Source organism: Petaurus breviceps, unplaced genomic scaffold, assembly GCF_028583685.1.
Source record: "Petaurus breviceps papuanus isolate PSGF00001 unplaced genomic scaffold, PetGlider_PUasm1.0 184, whole genome shotgun sequence".
Lineage (NCBI taxonomy): Eukaryota > Metazoa > Chordata > Mammalia > Diprotodontia > Petauridae > Petaurus > Petaurus breviceps.
In genome coordinates this window covers 16,457,761-16,478,588 of record NW_027185793.1, presented here as the reverse complement: position 1 = coordinate 16,478,588, position 20,828 = coordinate 16,457,761, and the positions used below count along the sequence as shown (strand labels likewise).

Below are 20,828 nucleotides of genomic sequence, written 5' to 3'. Positions count from 1 at the left end.
ACCTTGATGAAATCTGCATTTGCAATGTTCTTACCAGAAGGAGTCAAAAACCCCTCTGTAACTAAGGCATGCTAACAGCATGACAGATACCAAATGCATACTGTAAATCAGAATAAATTGTGGAGCTTTTCCTTTTTCAAGGAAACATGCCTGGATAAGGGCTATGAGTTCAGCAGCTTATATGCTGAGACTAGAAGGCAATGAAGCCACCCAGAAAGCATCATAATCAGAAAGTATGGCAGTGCCAATGTGGCAAGCAGCATCACTCATAAAAAGGGACTAGTCAGAATACATAATCAGGATTGTGCAAAGGGCTATATGAAAGGTCATCACAGGATTTTTCAGCCATGTCCACTATTAAGGTATGGTCATGTAGTGGTTCCTTAGAGACTGGCATATATGGGAGCAAAGTGGCAGGATTAGAATTGCACATTGCTTGAGAGTGATATTTTCTTTGCCAAGCAAGCTCACCTCATATTTGGCAAGTCTCTGACCCAAAAAAGCCTGAGTTCAGTGACAATGTAAGAAGGCCTCAACTTCATGGGGACATTGCACTATTAAGGGGTACCCCCAAACCATATCATAAGCCTTCTCTACCAAAAGGGTGGTGGCAGCTAAAATCAAACCAGGCAGAATAATAAGCTACTTTGCTCATGTATAAAAAAAAGTACTGTAATCCAGAGGCCCCATTGTAGGTGCCAAGAACAGCATCCCTTTGAGGTCTTGAGTGAATGCCAAGGTCATTCACTGCATTCCAGGCCATCACCAGTGGTCTTGACTTTTGTCTTACCATTGGACTTATATCACACTGGAACAGTGAGGCTGATTACTTTGTACAATTCTACTTCACTTAAATCCAGTTTACACACAAGTCAAGACATCACCCCAGGATATTTTTACTCCGGTTCTAAAGGAAGGATGAACAACAACTATTAATTCAAGCCACTATTGTAGTATGTTCTTAGTATCAGTTAACCATTATTTCTTCAATATCTTCTAATCAGTGACACAAACAAACAAACAAGCATTTATTAAGGGCCTACTATGTGCCAGGCATTGTGCTAAGGGCTTTAAAAATATTATCTTCGGGGCGGCCAGGTGGCTCAGCGAGTAAGAGCAGCGGCTCCAGTGTCAGGATGACCTGGATCAAATCTGGGCTCAGATACTCAGCACCACACCCAGAAATAATAACTGGCCGTGTAACCTTGAGCAAGTTACTTAACCCCAATTGCTTAAAAAAAATATTATCTTCTTGGGTCCTGTGAAAAGAAGGAAAAGCACAGAAGATGCTGACTGCTAACAGTTTTGTCAAGCTTCATTCAGCAAGCAAACTGACTCTAAAAGTAAAGCATTCTAGTCCTAGCCTTGTTAAGAAGAAAATGATGATTCGCTTTGTACTCGATAGGGATGAACTGTAGGCGAAAAGAAAAAGCTAACATGAAACTAGAGTGACAACTGGCAGTTGACATTTCCAAACAAGCACTCAAAACATAATCTCCATCTGAAAATTGACTGGTAAATACCACTTCCACTCCTATCCCTTAGCTACCCAAATCAAAAGTGGTTTTGATACTTACAGTAGACTATCCTTTAACATTTGGATATGTATATATGTTATTTCATGAAGATTGTCTTTGTTATTCATAAGTGGTCTAGCACATTAAATATCAATTGCATTACATTATACCCATAATTCACAGCTTAAAAAGAATTTGCTCAAAATTGCAGCAAAATCTATTCATTCAAAAATACAGATTATCTCTCTTCCTGGTGCTATTGTGGCACTTTTCATTTACTACAAGTTTTTTTTTTTAAGCAAAGTGAGCATAACTTTTAATCTAGAATAAATAAGATTTGTTCAGGAAAAAAAAATGCTGCCTTAAAAAATTTCTCCTACTATCCTCTACAGAGTTAGTTCTGAGTCATACTCAGATATAGGAAAGCTTTTATTAGCAACTTAACAGTAAGCTATATTTAAGCAGTTCCATTAAGCAGCTAATTAAGAATGTTTTCCTAACTACTCACACAACAGGTTCAAAACTAGAAAAATCTGCTTTATGCAGGTCATTTCTGGGAAATAATAAAGTAGAACATATCAAGATGTCATATAACCAGCTCTGATGATGTTACCAGTATTCTTGTAATGAGAGAAATTATTATTTTACTATTATATTAATAACCATTTGGCATCCAGGCTTTTCTCCTGTTTCCTCATTGAGACCCAGCGCCTGTGGAAGGTCAACCTCTGAAGGCTGATTGAAATTACCTCTAATCCTCAAGGAACATATTCTTCTATCTTGGTCTGGATCCCACCAGGGAGAAGTATCATGCTTCAAGATACTGGCCTCCTAGAGAGACAGGAGACAGCGAGCCCTATAGGTAGCTCTTTGCCTCTGAAGCTTAAATATCTCCACTTCTACCATGGTCAGCTAGCATCACTGCCACTGTCATATCAGTCTTTGTTGCTGAGCTGAGAAGCTTTGCTTAATTTTTTTCTATAGTTTCTGCTAATTAAATTTTTACCTTTAGTACTTCCAGGCTATTTGCCTGGGGGTACAACTGTTTAAAGCTCACTTAGATTTACCCTAGTCCTATGCATTTAAAAAATATTTTATTTAAGTAGCCTTTATTTGCCTTCTCATCTCCCACCTTTACCCCTCCTCTCCTGACACCAATTGAGAACCATGAGAAAAACAAAGCCCACTGCAAGCATATATAGTCAATCAAAACAAATTCCCACACTGGCATTGTCCAATAAAAATTTCCCATTCTGCATTCACCTCTCTTAAGAGGAAAGTAGCTTATTTCATCATTAGTCTTCTGGAATTGGGCTTTATCATCACATCGGTAAGAGTTAAGCACAATAGTATTGTACATCACATGTATGTACCATAAATTGTTCATTCCCCATTTTATGGGTGTTCCCTCAGATTCCCATTCTTCGTCACCTCAAAAAGAATTCTAAATGTTTTTTACATGCTTAGAGGGTTTTTTTGCTTAATATCATTCATCTATGTTACCTCTAAATCTTCCTCTCCACTTCTGCCCTTTCCGTCCTATTTTCCTGTTAAGTGAAATGGATTTTTGTACCTAAATTGGTGCATGTGTGTGTGTGTGTATTCTTCCTTCTTTTGACCAGTTCAGATGACAGCAAGGTTCAAGTGTTAGTCACTCTCCCCATCTCCTTCTCTTTGAATAGATATCTACTTGTGCCTTCTAATTATATGAGATAATTTTCCCTAACCTTCCTTTCCCTCCTCCCTGCTCCCCACCAGGATATTGCTCTTCCTCTTTCTTTCCATTCTTTTCTTAAAAATCAGAAAGATAAAATGGAACTCTTCTCAAGGTTTGTCTGTTGGTATTCTCCCTATTATCCCTGATGATGATAGGGTTCAGAGGAGACACATGTTATTTCTCCATATCTTAATGTAAGCAGTTTATCCTTGTTTACTCCTTTATCCTTTAGTTCATTCATGTTTTCATTTTTATGCTTCTCTTTATTCCCAGGTTTGAACTTCAAAGTTTCTACAGAGCTCTGGTTTTTGTTTTGTTTTGCTTTGTTTTCCAATCAGGAATACTTAGAAGTCACCTATTTCGTTTTAAATCCATGTTCGCCCCTGTACTTTTGTGGGTAAGTTATTCTTGACTATAAACACATCTCCCTTTTTTGCCTTCTGGAATATTGTATTCCAAGTTCTCTATTGTTTTATGATGGTTACTACTAAATCATGTGTGATCCTGACTGGCTCCTTGGTACTTGAATTCTCTCCTTCTGACTGCTTGCTGTAGTTTTTCTTTGAGCTAGAAACTCTGGATTTTAGCTGTGATGTGCCAGGGAATTGTCAGGAAGTGACTATTTCTACCTTATCATCTGGCTCTAAGAGATCTGGGTCATTTCCTTTTAGGATTTCTTGAAATAGGATGTCTATGCTCTTTTTTGGGTCACAGTGTGCAGATAATTCAAAGATACTTAAACTTTTTCTCCTTATCTGTTTTCCATATCAGTTGTTTTTGCTGTGTGACACTTTACATTTTCTTCCATTTTTCAGTCTTTTAACTTTGTTTTGATATTTCTTGTCTCACAAAATCATTGGCTTCTATTTTGTCCATTCAAATCTTTAGGCATCAGAAAGGTTTTGTACCTCTTGTGCCAAGCTGTTAATTTACTTTCCAAATTTTTTCTTCCATCGCTCTTGTTTCTTTTCCAATTTTTAAAAAGTACTCTCAGTTCATTTATAAAAATATTTTTAACTCCTTAAACAAACAAACGACTTTTGCCTTATTTCTTCAAGGAATTCTGACTGAGTTTGTGCCCAAGCTGTGCATCGCTGGTAGATATTTTGGAGTAATTCTCTTCTTCTGTTTGTCTTCAGCAACCCTGTCACCAAAATAACTCATTTAAAGAATAGTTGGCTTTTTTATGTTGGTCCATCTTTACAACCCACTTTCTGACTGGATTTGAAATGGATCTCTGTCCTATTTCTTGAGGGAAGGTCTGAGCTAGTGCTATTGCTGCTTTCTTGGAGTATTGAGTGTTGTGTTAATCTAGGATCTCAGGAACAGACTGGAGATTTTCAAGCTTTCAGTGCTCCCAAAGGAGGAGTCTGATCCAGGGCAATATCTGACTGTTGCCCTCCTGGTCTAAGCTATGCAAGTTTCTAACCTGGGTTTGGGTCTGTGTAAGAGTAGACTGCCACAGGAGCAGCTAGGTGGTGCAGAGAATAGAACACTGCCCTGGAGTCAAGAGGACCTGAGTTCAAATTTGGCCTCAGACACTTAACACTAACAAGCTGTGTGACCTTGGGCAAGTCACTTAACTCCAATTGCCCTGCCTTCTCCCCTCCAAAAAAACAACAACAAAAAAGTAGACTGCCACTATACTCCTCCCCTGTCATCCAACGTTCTGTTGGTTCAAAATGACAGAATTGTAAACTCCCCTCTAATTTGAGTTTCTTGCATTAGTCATTTCTCTTTAGGCTAGGCTAGATGTTAGAAATGATCATCTACTTGCACCTGAGGTCTGAGCCACATTACCACCACTGCTGCTGCTACTCGGGCTTCTGAAGTTCCTCCTTTCTAGGTACACCACCCATCCCAGGGCCTCCCTATGCGTGTGCAGGTCCCCTTCTTACTCAGTCCTGGATCTGTGACCTAGGCCTGGGTAGTGAGAAACAATGCTACTGCTTGGCTGTGCCCCAGTGTGGATTGGTGGGTGCCCTAGTATGAATCTGAGACTTCCTTTTGTGCTGATGTGGAGCTTCTCCTTGAGTGTAAGACAGCTTTGTGAGCTGTATGCTCCTGCCCCTCCCTGTTCTCAATGTCTGAAGATCTCTCAATCTACCTCTCTATGTCTGACCTGGGATGAATAAAGGACTCACTGTGACTTATCTTCTGGATTTCTCCATCAGGATTTGGGCTGGTGCATTCTGTATATGTGGAGATATCTGGAGGAGAAATCTGTTTGAAGGATGGGAACTCAGCTGTGTTGCTTCCTTCTACTCCATCATCTTGGCTCTGCCCCCAGCCCATGTTTTTGAATGCTATTAGTCTTATACCTCCTAGGACAAATACCTAGGTGGTGTTAATAGCATCCTGTTACCGTTTTCTTTACCTGACTGAGACACATCTACAAAGTCCTAAAAAGGCCTCTTACACAACTACTGTAAAATATTTCTTGTTCTTCTTCAGAGTTGCAGTAGCCCTTATGCCTTTTACCCAACTCAGAAATAAGCATCATACCTTCCTCCATTGCCTGCTCCTCTTTCTCAAGTTTTTTGAAGCAGGGACTAAACACTGTACTATTTAGACTCCCATCATTTTCCACAATGAAAAAAATTGTCTTCAAATGTCGATAAGCACAGGAAGACTCCAAAACCTTAGGGAGTATGGGAGGGATGGGCACAAGCAGGAATCCATGGATAACATATTAGTAGTTTCAGTAAGACATAGAAGTGGTAGCTAGGTTGCACAGTCAGTTTAGCACCAGGCCTGGAGTCAGAAAGACCTAAGTTCGGGGTGGCTAGGTGGCGCAGTGAATAGAGCACCAACCCTGGAGTCAGGAGCACCTGAGTTCAAATCCAGCCTCAGACACCTAACACTTACTAGCCCTGTGACCTTGGGCAAGTCACTTAACCCCAATTGCCCTGCCTTTCCCCCTCCAAAAAGCCAAAAAAAAAAGGCCCAAGTTCAAATACTTCCTCAGACATTTACTGTCTTATCTGTGTGACTCTGGCAAGTCATTTAACCCATTTGCCTAAAGTTTCCTTATCTGTAAAATGAGCTGGAGAAAAAAATGGCAAACCACTCTAGTATCTTTGCCAAGAAAACCCCAAATGGGGTCACAAAGGGTCAGACACGACTGAACAACAATGAGACATAAAAGAATAAAAAGGATTAGCAATGTATAATGAAAGGTCAGTTTATATTGTATTACCTATATAACATTGTATACAAGATTAGAAAACACAACAGGAAATCTAACCAATTCAATAAGAATAAAAAAAATAATGCTGAAAATGAATTCAGTGAAATAATACAAGATTAACCTTCAAAAAATAATTTGCATTCTTATGGACCACCAATAAAGAACAATGAAAGAAAGTATCTCATTTATATTTAAAGCCATCAACTATTTGAGAACTAATCTACTTTGTAATACAGGTGACATATAAAGACAACTACAAATAGAAATATCACTCCAATTATTTAGGTCTTCCTTTCTTTGTCATTGTAGTATTCACTGATGAATCAGATTCAGAAAAACAACCTTACCTCGGAAATTAATTCACATATATTTAATATAGTGAGAAAGTATGATATAACAGGGAGAAAACTTCAAGAAATCACAGAATTGTTTGGCAGATGAGAGAACTATGGACCAGAAATGCAACTTGTCCAAGTTAACAAAATAGGGATCGAGAACTGCCATTTGTTGTTATTCAGTCATGTCTGATTTTTCATGACCCCATGGACTGCAGCATGCTGGGTCTTTCTGTCCTCTACTGTCTCCTGAAGTCTGTCCAAACTCACGTTCATTGCTTCCATGACACTATCTATCCCTCTCCTGTGCCGTCCCCTTCTACTTTTGCCTTCAATCTTTCCCAATAAGGTCTTTCCCAGTGAGTCCTGTCTTCTCATTACATGGCCAAAGCATTTTAAGCTTCAACTTCAGTATTTGACCTACGAAAGAATAGCCTGAATTAATTTCTTTAAGTATTGACTGATTTTATCTCCTTGCTGTCCAAGAGATTCTCAAAAGTCTTCCACAGCACCACAATTCAAAATGTTGATTCTGTAGCACCCAGTTTTTCTTACAAGCCCACTTTCTTTTTTTTCAAATGCTTTATTAACTTATGATTTACATCATTCATTTTGGCCAGATTTTGAGTTACAAATTTTCTCCCTGTTTTTTCCCTACCCACCGCTCCAAAATAGCAGTCCCACAGGATATCCCCTCCTCCAATCTGCTCTCTCCCATATTTTCTCCCATACCTCTTTCGACTTTTCCAGAAGGGCATGGTGGATCTCTATGCCCCAGTGCCTGTATATCTTATTTCCCAATTACATGTAAGATGGTATTAATAATAGTATATATATATATATATTTTGAAACTTTGAATTTCAAATTCATTCCCTTCCTCCCTTGTCCCCCACCCTTACTGGGAAGATAAGCAGTTCAGTATAGGTTGTACATGTGTGGCTAATGCAAAATAATAACATAGTACATATATTGTAAAAGACTGACTATATTTCCCTCCCTCCTATCCCCCTCCCACTTGTTCTATTCTCTACTTTGATCCTGTCCCTTTACAAAAGTGGGTGCTTCCAACTTCCCTCCCCCCAGCCTGCCCTCCCTTCCATCATCCCCCCTCTCATTCCCTTCCCCCCTACTCTCCTGGAGGGTGAGATACCCTATTTAGTGTGTGTTTCATTCCCTCCTCAAGCCAAATTCAATGGGAATAATGTTGACCCATTCCCTTTTGCCTTCCTATTCTTCCCCTCCACTGTAACCATTTTCCCTTGCCTCTTCCATATGAGATAGTTTACCCCATTCTGTCTCTCCCCATCTCCTCTCATTATATTCCTCTCTCACCTCTTCATTTCACCTTTTAAGTATCATCCTTTCCTGTTAAATTGGTCCTGTCCCCTCTATCTATGTATATCTGTAAGCATATATACACACATTCACATATGTATTCATATGCCCATATACCCTCATATATAGACATGTATATATGTCTATTCCCTTCAACTACAGAGAAAAGTTTCATAAGTTACAATTATTGTTTTTCCATGTAGTTAATAATTCAACTTTGATAAGTTCCTTATGATTTCTTTTCCCTATTTACCTTCTCATGCTTCTCTTGCTTCTTGTATCTGAATGTCAAATTTTCTATTCAACTCTGTTTTTTTCAGCAAGAATGCTTGAAAGTCCTCTATTCCACTGAATGACCATATTTTTCCCTGAAACATGATACTCAGTTTTGCTGGGTAGGTGATTCTTGGTTTTAATCCCAGCTCCTTTGACCTCCACAATATCATATTCCAAGCCCTTCGATCCCTCAGTGTAGAAGCTACCAGATCCTGGGTTATCCTGATTGTGTTCCCACAATATTCAAATTGTTTCTTCCTGGCTGCTTATAAAATTCTCTCCTTAATCTGGGAATTCTAGAACCTGGCTATAATATTCCCAGGAGTTTTCTTTTGGGGATCTTTTTCAGGAGGTGATTGGTGGATTCTTTAGACCTCTATTTTGCCTTCTGGTTCTAAAACATCAGTTTTCTTTGAGAACTTCCTGGAAGATAATTTCTAGGTTCTTACTTTGATCATGGCTTTCAGGTAGTCGAATAATTTTTAAATTATCTCTCCTGGATCTATTTTCCAGGTCAGTGGTTTTTCCCATGAGGTATTTCACATTGCCTTCTATTCTTTCATTTGTTTGGATCTGTTTAACAGCATCTTGATTTCTCATAAAGTCATTAGCTTCCATTTGCTCCAATCTAATTCTGAAGCAATGATTCTCCTCATGGAGCTTTTGAGATTCTTTTTCCATCTGGCAAATTTGACTTTTTAAGGCATTCTTCTCCTCATTGCCTTTTTGAGCCTCTTTTGCCATTTGAGTTATTCTATTTTTTAAGGTTTGATTTTCCTCAGTCAGGCTGTTGACACTCATTTTGTAATTTTCTTGCATTGTTCTCATTTCTCTTCCCAATTTTTCCTCCACTTCTCTTATCTGCTTCTGAAGGTCCTCTATGGCCTGTAACCACCTCATATTTTCCTTTGAAGCTTTTGGTGCAGGTGTTCTGACTTCACTTTCTTCCTCCTGTTCCATGCTTTGCTCCTTTTTGTCCCCAAAATAGGAGTCTAATGTTGGATTGCTCTGCTCGGTTTGCTTCCTTTGCCTGGTCATGTTGCCCCTCAGTCACTTGACCCCTGGGCTTTTTGCCATAGTAGGACTCTGCCACCACACAGGGGACCTTTTTTCCCAAACACTGGGGTTTTCTCAGCTGCCGGAGGTATTAGATGGGTGCTGTCTCTGAGGCCTCCACACACTCTGGCAAGCAGGACACACACGCCAGGACCTCTACCCTAGACCATAATCCAGCTCCAAGCAGGTTGAAGCAAGAGCGATTACCCCTCAGACTGGTGCTTGGTCCCCCTATACTCTGCAGGCCAGGAGCTGAAGGTGCCACATGGTGCTGGCTGGCTGTGCTGGGGTCTCAGCAGCTTCTCGCCCTGGGGGCAAAAGCCACACACTCCCACTTACTGGTCCCAAAGTCCAGACTGCACTGACCTCTCACTTTGTCTTTTGAATCTATGTGTTGATAAATCTGGAAACAGCCACAGCTGCTACTGATCTGGAGTTCCTCCCACCAGCGTCTGGTTAAGCCCACCCTGGGCCTAAAGCCTCAGCGTGGGGCTGGGCTGGGCTCCCAGAGCCCTGTGCTGGCTGATTCCTCCTGGCCTGCCAGGCTGTCCTCAGTGGGAGGTTAGCTTCTCTGTGTCATTTTGTGGGTTCTGCAGCTCCAAAGTTTGTTCAGAGTTCCCTTTTACATGGATTGGGGAAGGTGGGAGCTGGAGCTGCTTGGAGGTCGTGCTTCTACTCCACCATCTTGACTCTGCGCCCCCTGGAAACCCGAGAGCCCAGACTCTTGTTCAGATATAGGTTGAACTGGATGGATGAAGCAATGAACCTATAGGCCCACTTTCACAGGCATACATTCCTACTGGAAAAACCATAGCTTTGACTATATGGACTTTTATTGGCAGGGTTATGTCTCTCCGTTTTAATATGCTGTCCATATTTGCCATCATTTTCCTTCCAAGGAGCAAGTGTCTTTAAATTTCATGGCTGTAGTCCTCACCTGCGGTGATCTTTGAGCCCAAGAACATAAAATCTAACACTGCTTCCATTTCTTCTCCCCCTGTTTGTCAGAAAGTGATGGGACCAGTTTTAGTGATCTTAGTTTTTTCATGTTAAGCTTCAAGCCGGTTTTTGCACACTCCTTTTTCACCCTCATCAAGAGACATCTTAATTTTTTTTTTCACTTTATGCCATCAGAGTGGTATCATCTTCATATCTGAGATTATTTATATTTCTCCCAGCAACCTTAATTCTTGCTTTTGATTTATCCATCCTGGCATTTTGCATGATATACTTTGCATATAAGTTAAATAAATGAGGTGACAATATATAGCTTTGTTTTTCTCCTTTTCCAATCTTAAACCAAATAGTTTTTCCATATTTGGTTTTAATTGTTGCTTCTTGACCCACATACAGGTTCTTCAGGGCAGAAGTAAGATGATCTGGCACCCTGGCTTCTCAGAGCTTCCCTGCTGGGTTCTCTGACTTTACATCTGGCCTTGAATCCTGCCCTAAAATCACCATGGCTTGAATTCCTGGGTCCAATGGGGATTCTACCACCTGCACCTAGTAATGGGAAAGACAAAAGAAACAAAAACATCATCTCCCAGCCCTGCCAGGTCTTGGGTAGTAGTGGAGAAGAAAGGAAGTTAGCCCATCCTCATCCCCAGTCAGTTCATACCTTTGTACCAATTCATATCAGACAAACGTGAACTTCATGATCTCTGGACACCTATGGGCAAAGACAATGAGTGTCTCAGTCTGGCAGTATTTAAAGATACAACCTGTTCTAGCTACACAGCCAATTGAAACAGGCTACTCCCACCCACAGGGTAGAGGAATGTAGAATGTTTTGCCACAGAAGCAGCATGCTTCCATCTCAAGTGATCTAGGCATGTGCAAAATTAAGGCCAGCCAAGCCAAGTGAAGCCCTGGTTTCACTCATACACACACACACACACACACACACACACACACACATATGGGAGTGGCAGTAGATGATAGAGAGATAGCCTCAGAACCAGTTAGATCTGGATCCAAGTCTACACATGCTACAATGACACTCTCTGTATAAGTAACTTAACTTCTCAGTGCTCTAGGAAACTTTAAGATTCTAAGTTGCATGAGACCCAGAAGGAATGGCTAGAAAGAGAAATTCCACTTAAAATAACTATGAATTATATAAAATTCTTGAGAATCTATCTACCAAACTATACATAGGAACTATATGAATATAGCTATAAAATGCTTTATGAAATTTCATAAATGCAACCATAAATAATTGGAGAAATATTAGTGGCTCCTTGAAAGACTGAGTCAAAATAATTAAAATAACAATACTACCTAAAATAATTTACTTTTTCAATTCCATACCAATCAAACTACCAAAAGGATTTATAGAGGTAAAAGAAATAGTAAAATTCATATAGAGGAAAAAGAGATCAAGAAAGCACTTTAAGATTTGCAAAGCACTTTACAAATATTATTTCATTTTATCTTCCCAACAACCCTGGGAGGTAGGTGCTATTATTATCCCCATTTTACATATGAGGAAACTGAGGCACAAAGATGTTAAATGACTTACCCAGGGTCACACAGGCAGTAAGGCTGCATTTGAACTCAGGTCTTCTTGATTCCATATCCAATGCTCTATTCACTGCTCCACTGCAGGCAGAAGTAAGGTAACCTAGCAGTATTAAATCTCAAACTATGAAAGCAAAGTAGTAGTCATCAAAACAAATTGGTACTGGTTGAAAAATAGAGAAGTTTGTAAGTGATAAGATTAGGTTCACATAAGATTGGGTTGGTAAGATTAAGTACACATTATACAGAAGGGAATGATCCTAGTCGCCTAATGTTTGATAAGCCCCAAGATCTACTACTCAAGTAACTGTTCAAGTAAAGACAAAATATTTGACAAAAACTATTGGGAAAATTGCACAGCAGTCTGATAGAACTTAGGTTTAGACCAACAGTCCATATCATATACCAAGATTATCTCCAAATGGATACATGACCTAACTATAAAAGGTAACATCATAAGCAAATTAGAGGAAGAAGAAAGTGAAGAAATTAAATTGATTTGGTATCATTTTATAATTTATTCTATTTTGTAATTTATTGTATTCTTTATTATTGTCCTATTTTATAAGATTTCTCAAGCCACATTTCTTTGTCTCTTTGCCTGTGAGCTAAGTTTAGAAGTTCAGTTCTCCTGATAATCATTGTTCTATTTTTGCTTCAAAGAAATTTGTAATCCTCAAGGGATACAGGTGGACACCAAGGAGTCTGGTTCACTATCTCTAACTTTGCAAGTCAACTAAAAGAACATTTCTTAATCACAAGAGTTCAGCATACCCCCTCTGAGTTAGTCAGAAGAAAACTTGTTATCCCTCATACCTTCAGCTCCTAGAAAATCTCATGACATCTGTTTGCTATCTTTAAAGGTCTACAAGCTGATCTGGTACATTTCCACAACATATACTGTCTCTCCTTGACTGTCTGTGTACAATTAAAAAGGCTCTAATCTCCCTCTCTTTAAGAGCCAGGGAGTCTCCTATACCAGGTCCACTGTCAATAGTCAGACAAGTTTCATAAAATCAATCAAGCATTCCTCTATGACAGAGAGAGGGGGTGGTTGCTAGCCTCACAGAAGTGTTAGTTCATTCTTTTTTTTTTTTTTAAAGCAATCAGGGTTAAGTAACTTGAGGAAGGTTACACAGCCAGTTATTTCTGGGTGTGGTGCTGAGTGTCTGAGCCCAGGATTCAATCTCCACGTCATCCCAACACTGGAGCCGGTGCTCTTACTCGCTGAGCCACCTGGCTGCCCCTAGTCCATTCTTCTTAATGTAATCAGTCATGTTGTCCTCACCCCGATGATGCTGCCAACCCTATAACCAATTATATTATTTTCCTCACCTACCCAATTCTGTTTCTTATTCTATGCTTACAAAAAGGAACTGTGCCTCCTCCTCTGGGTCATTGGCCCAACTGAGATAGCCATTTGACCCACTTTATTAGCAGGTTCATGCTCTGCTAATAAATTGTTAAATCTTGGATTTCTGTGCCTCGGTTTACCTTTATTAAATTCTATTGAGACAGAAGAAATGACCTTCTAGATTCATGGAAAGGGGAAAAATTCATGAACAAATAAGGGATAGAGAAGATAATTAAATATAAAGTGGACAATTTTGATTACATAAAATTAAAAAATTTTTCACAAACAAATCCATGCTGCTAAGACTAGAAGAGAAAACTTGGAGGGAGCAAATTTCTCTGAAAAAGGAATCTCATTTCCAAGCTATCTGAGGAATCAGATTGACAAAACTGATAAAAGGAAAATAACAAATATTGGAGGAGTTTAGGGAAAACAAGTAAATTAATACACTATTGGTAGAACTGTGAATTTTAGCCATTCTGGAAAACAGTTTTAGAACTATGCCTAGTAAGTTAACAAATTCTAACTCTTTGACACAGCATACTCTTTGATACAGCAATTATAACTTCAGGGGTGGGGAATCTGTAGTCTCAAGGCCACATGTGGCCCTCTACGACCTCAAGTACGGCTCTTTGACTGAATCCAAACTACCGAACAAATCCCCTTAATAAAAAGAATTGTTCTGTAAAATTTGGACTCAGTCAAAGGACTGCACCCAAGGACCTACAAGGACACATGTGGCTTTGAGGTCACAGGTTCCCCAAAGAGATCAAAGAAAGGGGAAAGGTTTTATTTATACAAAAAAATGCTTGTGGCAACTCTTTTTGTAGTGTCTAAGAAATGGAAACTAAGATAGTGCCTTTCAGTTGAAGCATGGCTGAATAAATTGTAGTATATTAATATAATGGAATACTATTGTATTATAAGAAATGACAAAATAAATACTTTCAGTGAAACCTGGGAAGATTTGTATGAATTGATGCAGAGTTAAGTGAACAGAACAAGGAAAACAATTTATTCTATAACATTAATTTTGTAAAAACAAACAGTTCTAAAAGACTTACAAACTTTGATCAACACAATTATCTACCATGATTTCAGAGGACAGATGATGAAGAATGCTGCTTCCCTCATGACAAAGAAGTAATGGATCAATACACAGAAAGAGACATATTTTTTGATATGGTCAATATGTGTGTGTGCACACATGTGCATAACTATGCACATTTATTAAAAAATTTTTTGTATGGTTGTATAAGTCTTGCTTTGACCATTGAAGGGGGAGGAACTCTCTTCTCTCTTCCACTGAGTCGCAGGTGTCAGACCCAGAAGACTTGGCCTTGGCTTAGCTCATGTATCTAAGGGACACTATAGGAGGGGAATTCCCTGGCACTGAGATACACTTGCTCTCTTTGGTGAAGACAAGGGGTCCTGCCCTCAAAAGTGCAGCTAACAAGGGATCTAATCCCATTCTAGGAGTCAAAGCTCAATCTATTACCTATCTAAGAACTCAATTTGATTCTGACAGGAAAGGATGACTCCAAGAGTCATTACAGGAAGTTCTTTTTTAGTGGCACATCAACATTCACCACTACCAGGGTCCTGTAGTAGATGTAAGCAAGGTCCAGAGGCTGGTAGCACAAGCAACAAAATCCATAGGTAGATGTATGGGGAGAGAGGAGAAATAACTCAGGGTCAGGGTTCCAGTCAGGGAGTTGGTTAATAATACCAGTGGGACATAGGAGCTAATTACCAGACATTAGGGACTGACAGTGATTGCTCTGCTCACTTAGGAATTTCAGAACTTTTGTAAAGATCTTCAGGGCAGCTAGGTGGCACAGTGAATAGAGCACTGGCCGTGGAGTCAGGGGATCTGAATTCAAATCCAGCCTCAGATACTTTAACATACTTACTAGCTGTGTGACCTTGGGCACATCACTTAACCTCAATTGTCTTGCCTAAAAAAAGAAAAAAGATCTTCAAGGAAATTTCCTGTCCATCTTTGTGGTAGTGGGAGCCTATCTCCAGCACTGGGTAAGAGAATATCTGCTTTAATTTTAAAGACTGACCTATATGGGATTAATCAGGCATAGCAAGAATCTGGTAATTGCGCAGATAGGTACTAAGTCAGGTTTAGAACTATCCTTATTTGAAAATTTGTAGTTTTCTGTGAGTAACCTGAAGTCGAGCCTAACCCAGTCAAGTCACCCTTTGCCTTCACATAGGTCTTAGGACTGAGGACTCTGGGTGTCCAGAAAGCTAGGGGACTGTTTAGCCTTGGTCCAGGAGCTTGAGTAAGTTATAACTAGCTTCATTGCCCTGATCCACAAACAAGTAATCTCCTCAGACCAATCACCTAAGGGCTTGGTGTATGTGCTACAGATGGTTAAAATTAATTTAGTCAGAACTTTCTTTCACTTTCTCTTTTTTTTCCTTCTCATTGTATTTCTTCTCTCAACCCTCTCATGACGTTTGGAGATAGGAGCAGGAGGTAAGGTTGGGAAAAACTGGGGCTTTGATTTCAGAAGTTCTCTTGTGTGCACAAGGTTATATTTACCTTGGAGATTTTGGAGAACACCCAGCTGAGCCATAAAGACTGCTATAAAAAAAAAATCACAGGAAGCTTAGAACAGTGGGGAAGACTATGATTCTGATACTAAACTCTCCTTCCCAGATAAGCAGGAACTTATTCCTACTGACCTTTTGATTAGATTTTCAGTGGGAGATAATAGAAATAAGATTTTAGAATAGGGAGGAAAAACTGCAAGATACTTTATCTCTGCCTTCACAACCCTGGCTAGGTTGAGGTTGCAGAGACAAAGACATTCCAGAAAAAAAAGGAAACATTTTCCCTGGTTTGTAGAAATTTACGCATTATAACATAATTAGAGACTATATTTGTTGCTAAAATGTAATATCTTTACTGTAAATTTCCAAATTATGGTTTGAATGTTTTTGTAAATACTAAAATAATTTAGTAGATTTTTTTTGTGTGTGGAGGTTTTCAGTTCCCTATCTTTTGTCCCTTCCCTGAAGAGTAAAAGATTGAAAACTAAGGGGGGGAAAGTGATTTACATTTGTAGTCTTTAGGCCTCATCAGGTGAAAATTTGATCTTGAAAGGATGATGCACCTTGCCATTCGATGGAGCTTAATTGTTTAATTGTTATTAATTGTTGCAATTTAGAGGCAAAGTCACCTACAGAAATTGAAATAGATTATGCAACTTGAAATGTAAAAGTTTTGTAATTAATTGGTATTATATAAGAAAATTTGTACAGGAAAGATTCAGTGAAGTGTTGAATCAGAGTATAACAAGAAAGATGCAGTTTTGAAGTTTGTAAGACTTTAATCAAAGCCCACTGGAATTAGTAAAAAGAGAGAAGATTTAAGCAAATTGAAGTATGAGGAGAATGGGTAGAAAGTTAGAGGAAGATGAAAGCCATTTGCACTGACAATGTGAATGGAGGGTTGAAGTTAAAGTGTTTGGAGTTGGAAAGAGAGATTTGAGGAGGTTTTAAATCTCATTAAAATAAGAAGGATATGAGAAACTTTCTCTGCCTATAAATTTGTGGACACTAGTTAGAGAAATGCCTATTGGTTATTTTAGATAATATTCTGTCAAGTAACAACATTTACTAAATGGAAATATAGAAATAAACTTGGATTTAAGTATAACATTAAAATTCTGTCCTTGAAGGACCATTAGAAGGTGGAACTTCATGGAACCCAAAAAGAGGCAGATAATGTGAAACTGCCGCCATAAACCTTTGAAAGTAAGCTAACTCAAAGCAGTGGGCTTTATAATTTGAGGTGTTGGCAGCTAATGACTGTTGGGAAAACTGAGGGGTTTTTTGAATGATACCATTTTTAATTGCAAATTCAGATTTGATTTTATTGTGTTTCTCCTAAAACTAAATTACAGTGTGGTCTCATTTAAAGTGAGATGTGTCCCCCTATTAGGATAATTGTGGTGTTTCATCCTTTATAGGTAGGTCAGAACTTAATGATAACTAATATTTGGCATTAAGTCAATAAATCTGGAAACTAAATAAATAAGAACTAAAAGTTCAATTGCTCCAAAATTTAACTCTATACAGTCTACTTATGCTCATTCATTATAAAATGATTAAACAACAACTTGGACATTAACATATTTCAGTATTTTATTTGACAGTTCAATAGGAATATAAACTATTCATCTTTAAGACAAGATTTTTGGTCAATTTTTGTGACTAAAAAAATGAAAATTGTATTCAGTTTTACCTGAGAGGAAAAAGCATATAGGAATCACTTTTTAAATGCATAGCATCTTCTCAGGGTTCTCTCTCAGCTTCTGCTCACCTTGGTAAATCGGCTCTCCAGAAGACTGACTATTTCTTACCTCAGGATTCTAAAGGTAAGGGGTTGAAGAATTGTTCACGATCTCCCATGCAATATGTTACCCTTAATATTTATTTTTATTTTTTAACAGCTTATTAATACAGTATTTATTTGTCTTCCTTCTGTCAAACCCTGAGCCCATGGCTTTCCCCAGGGCTGCCTGGTAAGATGGAGGGGAAGGTATACACGGTCTGGAAGAGACATGGATGAACCAGGAGGATGAGGAGGAATATTCAGAAACATTGGGGGATGGAAATGACTCCATTCCATGGTGAAGAGGATGAGGAAGGCCACCATCAGGCAAAAGAGCCCCATGGCCTCAGACAGGCCAAAGCCCAGGAGGGAGTAGGAAAAGAGCTGCTGCGTCAGGGAGGGATTCCTGGCATAACCAATGACGAGACTTCCAAACACAATCCCCTCTCCAGAGCCAGCCATCCCCACAGTGGTAATGAATGAACTTGGCTACTGTGTCTGTCCCTTGAGATGGTACTCATTTAGAATCCACATCTTGGGTCAAACGAGATCAGGGGACCTGATGCTACCAAAATGCTGAGGTTCTTATCTGTCTGAACCTATGGCCATTTTAGCACCACTACAGATAACAGTCTACTTGGCAGCTGAGAGCTGCTCCTCACAAGGGCAGAGGTAGAGATGAACTTGGTGCAGGCATACATTCTCAGAGGGTGAGGGTTAGAGCTGAAGAGCTGCCAGCAGAGCAGAGGAGGGGAGGGGGGAGCTCCCTTACTATTTATTAACCAGGTGATATCAATTAGTTTTTACAAAGGAATACTTAATGTACAACGAAGACATTTGACAAATTAGGAGCACATTGTCCACCTGTGGACAATTCAGTGTCTGAAGAGAGTGGGCTCAAGCTTGAGGCAAAAATGTATTGAGGCATGGGCAGCTAGGTGGCACAGTGAATAAAGCACTGGCTCTGGAGTCAGGAGGACCTGAGCTCAAATTGGCCTCAGGCACTTAACACTTCCTAGCCGTGTGACCTTGGGCAAGTCACTTGGCCCCAATTGCCCTGCCTTCCCCCTCCAAAAAGCAAAAAAAAAAAAAAAGGTACTGAGGCACATATGTAAGAAATATGTGGACCAGAGTGGCTAGGTGGTGCAGTGAGTAGAGCACCGGCCCTGGGGTCAGGAGGACCTGGGTTCATATCCGACCTCAGAAACTTAACACACACAAAAAAACTAGTCGTGTGACCTTGGGCAAGTCACTTAACCCCAATTGCCCCTCCAAAAAAAAAAAGAAATATGTGGACCAAGAGGTAACTTATGAACTTATGGGAAATACTTTTCCTTCTAGGACTTCCCTCCAAGTCCCCTATTAAGTGCTGTATTGATGATAAACAAGTTGCTCTTGTGTTCAATTGGACTAGCACCTTGTAGGGTGTAGTGTCTCCAATTACGGGTCAATCCACTCTTGGGATGGATCAAACTGGTTACCCAAGTCTGTCCTGGTTCCTTACTAGATCTGGCTGCTCCTGCTGTGGGCTCCAGAACCTCTGTGGAACTCCAGAGAATTCATTTGAATTGGACATGTGGACATCAGATTTAATAAGCACACTATCAATTTGCTGAGAATAGGACATTTTTCCTGGAGGGGTGATGGTGGAGGAGGAGTGAAATGAGACACTGCTCATTGAGAGTCTAGTACTTAGAGCATGTACAATATGTCCTCCCTGGTTCCCTGGAGGCTTGGTGAACCTTTGTAAAAGTTCCCATGTGGCTGTGAATGCTTGTTAGCACTATTTCTTTTGTGTTTCTTATTTCCTGATGTTGAATCAATATCCTGATATGGGAGCACCCAAGCAACTAGCAATACAATGAGATCCATCAAAGTCATCTGAGGACCCAGAGCCAGTGACAGGAGCAGCTGAGTCTGGGGAGGAGCCACGGGCTTGACCCATCTTAGCAGTAATGTCATCTTTGGAGATGAACTTGGTGGGACCACCATCTACAAAACAAGCTCAATTTAGAGCTCAAGTCCCCCTTTCTTCTGAGCAAAGCGTTGGGGGTGGGGAAGGTTTTACCCCAGAAGTGCTGGGGGAAATGTTTTTACATTTGTTCTTGCTATATATTTGTAGCAAATATTTCCTTTGTAAACACTACCCAATGTTAAGTGGCTAAATGTAACTGGGGGTGGTGTTAGTAACTGGGCCCCAACAAATGGGGGAAATAGTTGCTTGAGAGGCAAGCCTATGACAAAAGGGAAAAGACACACCAACCAACAAGCCCCTCAGGGTACCTGAGAATCCTGAGGGAAAATGTACCCTGCTTGCCTTTTGAGAGGGTATTGTCAAAACATACTATGGTTCATTTATTTAAGCAAAGCCTAGATGAAGGGCTTTCATTATTTTCAAATTAATAATTGAAGCCTTCAATATGAAGTTAGGTTACAGGATGGAGATGGGGTAGAACAGGGGATTTTTTTTCTTGATCTGTTTAATTTGCTGAAGTATATAAGGGATGGCATAGCCGCTGTTAATGGACCCAAGCCATGTCTAATACCTAGTACTTTGGGACTATCTACTGAATAGCCAGCAAAGCCTTTTAGTGCCACTCTACCAGCCTTGGCTCCTGTTAAATAATACTTAGTTCTTACCTGCACTCAGTTCTAGTTGGAACCAGCTGCTAAAACTCTCCCAACAAGCTTGCTAATGTGGTATGCTTATAATTTATCTTCTTTATTCTGACAAGGTCATTTGTTACTGTTTAATGTTCTTTGACATCATTGCCCCTCTCTTGACAGCTGCCATGACAGGTCCTTTGAAAACCATATTTTGTGCCCAGAGTAAACTTGAGTCTCCTATGGTGCTCTGCCTTCAACTGGAACACATCTTATCTAGGGAACCATCCTATATTCTATTCCATGAGAAGATGGGAATAAAGGAGGGTACATGGAATTCTATCCCTGACTGAATTGTGTCTACCTCTCCATACTTTCCTATGCTGTGTTTGTCTATATCAATAACCATTTTGATCCACCTTAATGTTGCTGCATGTTATTCACCTGAATTCACACAAACCTAAATTTCCATGACAACATTGTTAACCAAGGACACAACAAAATAAATTGTCTGGACCATCTATCTTCCCTTCCCATGGCAGAATAACTGTCTTAATTTGGGGTAGACA

General features: G+C 39.7%; 1 long non-coding RNA gene across 1 annotated transcript; it reads right to left on the bottom strand.

Annotated features, from left to right (window-relative positions):
- Positions 1–8,619: 8,619 nt before the first annotated feature.
- Positions 8,620–11,258, bottom strand: LOC138161284 (uncharacterized). Its single transcript, XR_011168322.1, has 2 exons — positions 11,046–11,258; positions 8,620–10,930 (listed from the first exon to the last, which is right to left on the bottom strand). It is a non-coding gene; the product is annotated as an uncharacterized lncRNA (long non-coding RNA).
- Positions 11,259–20,828: the final 9,570 nt, after the last annotated feature.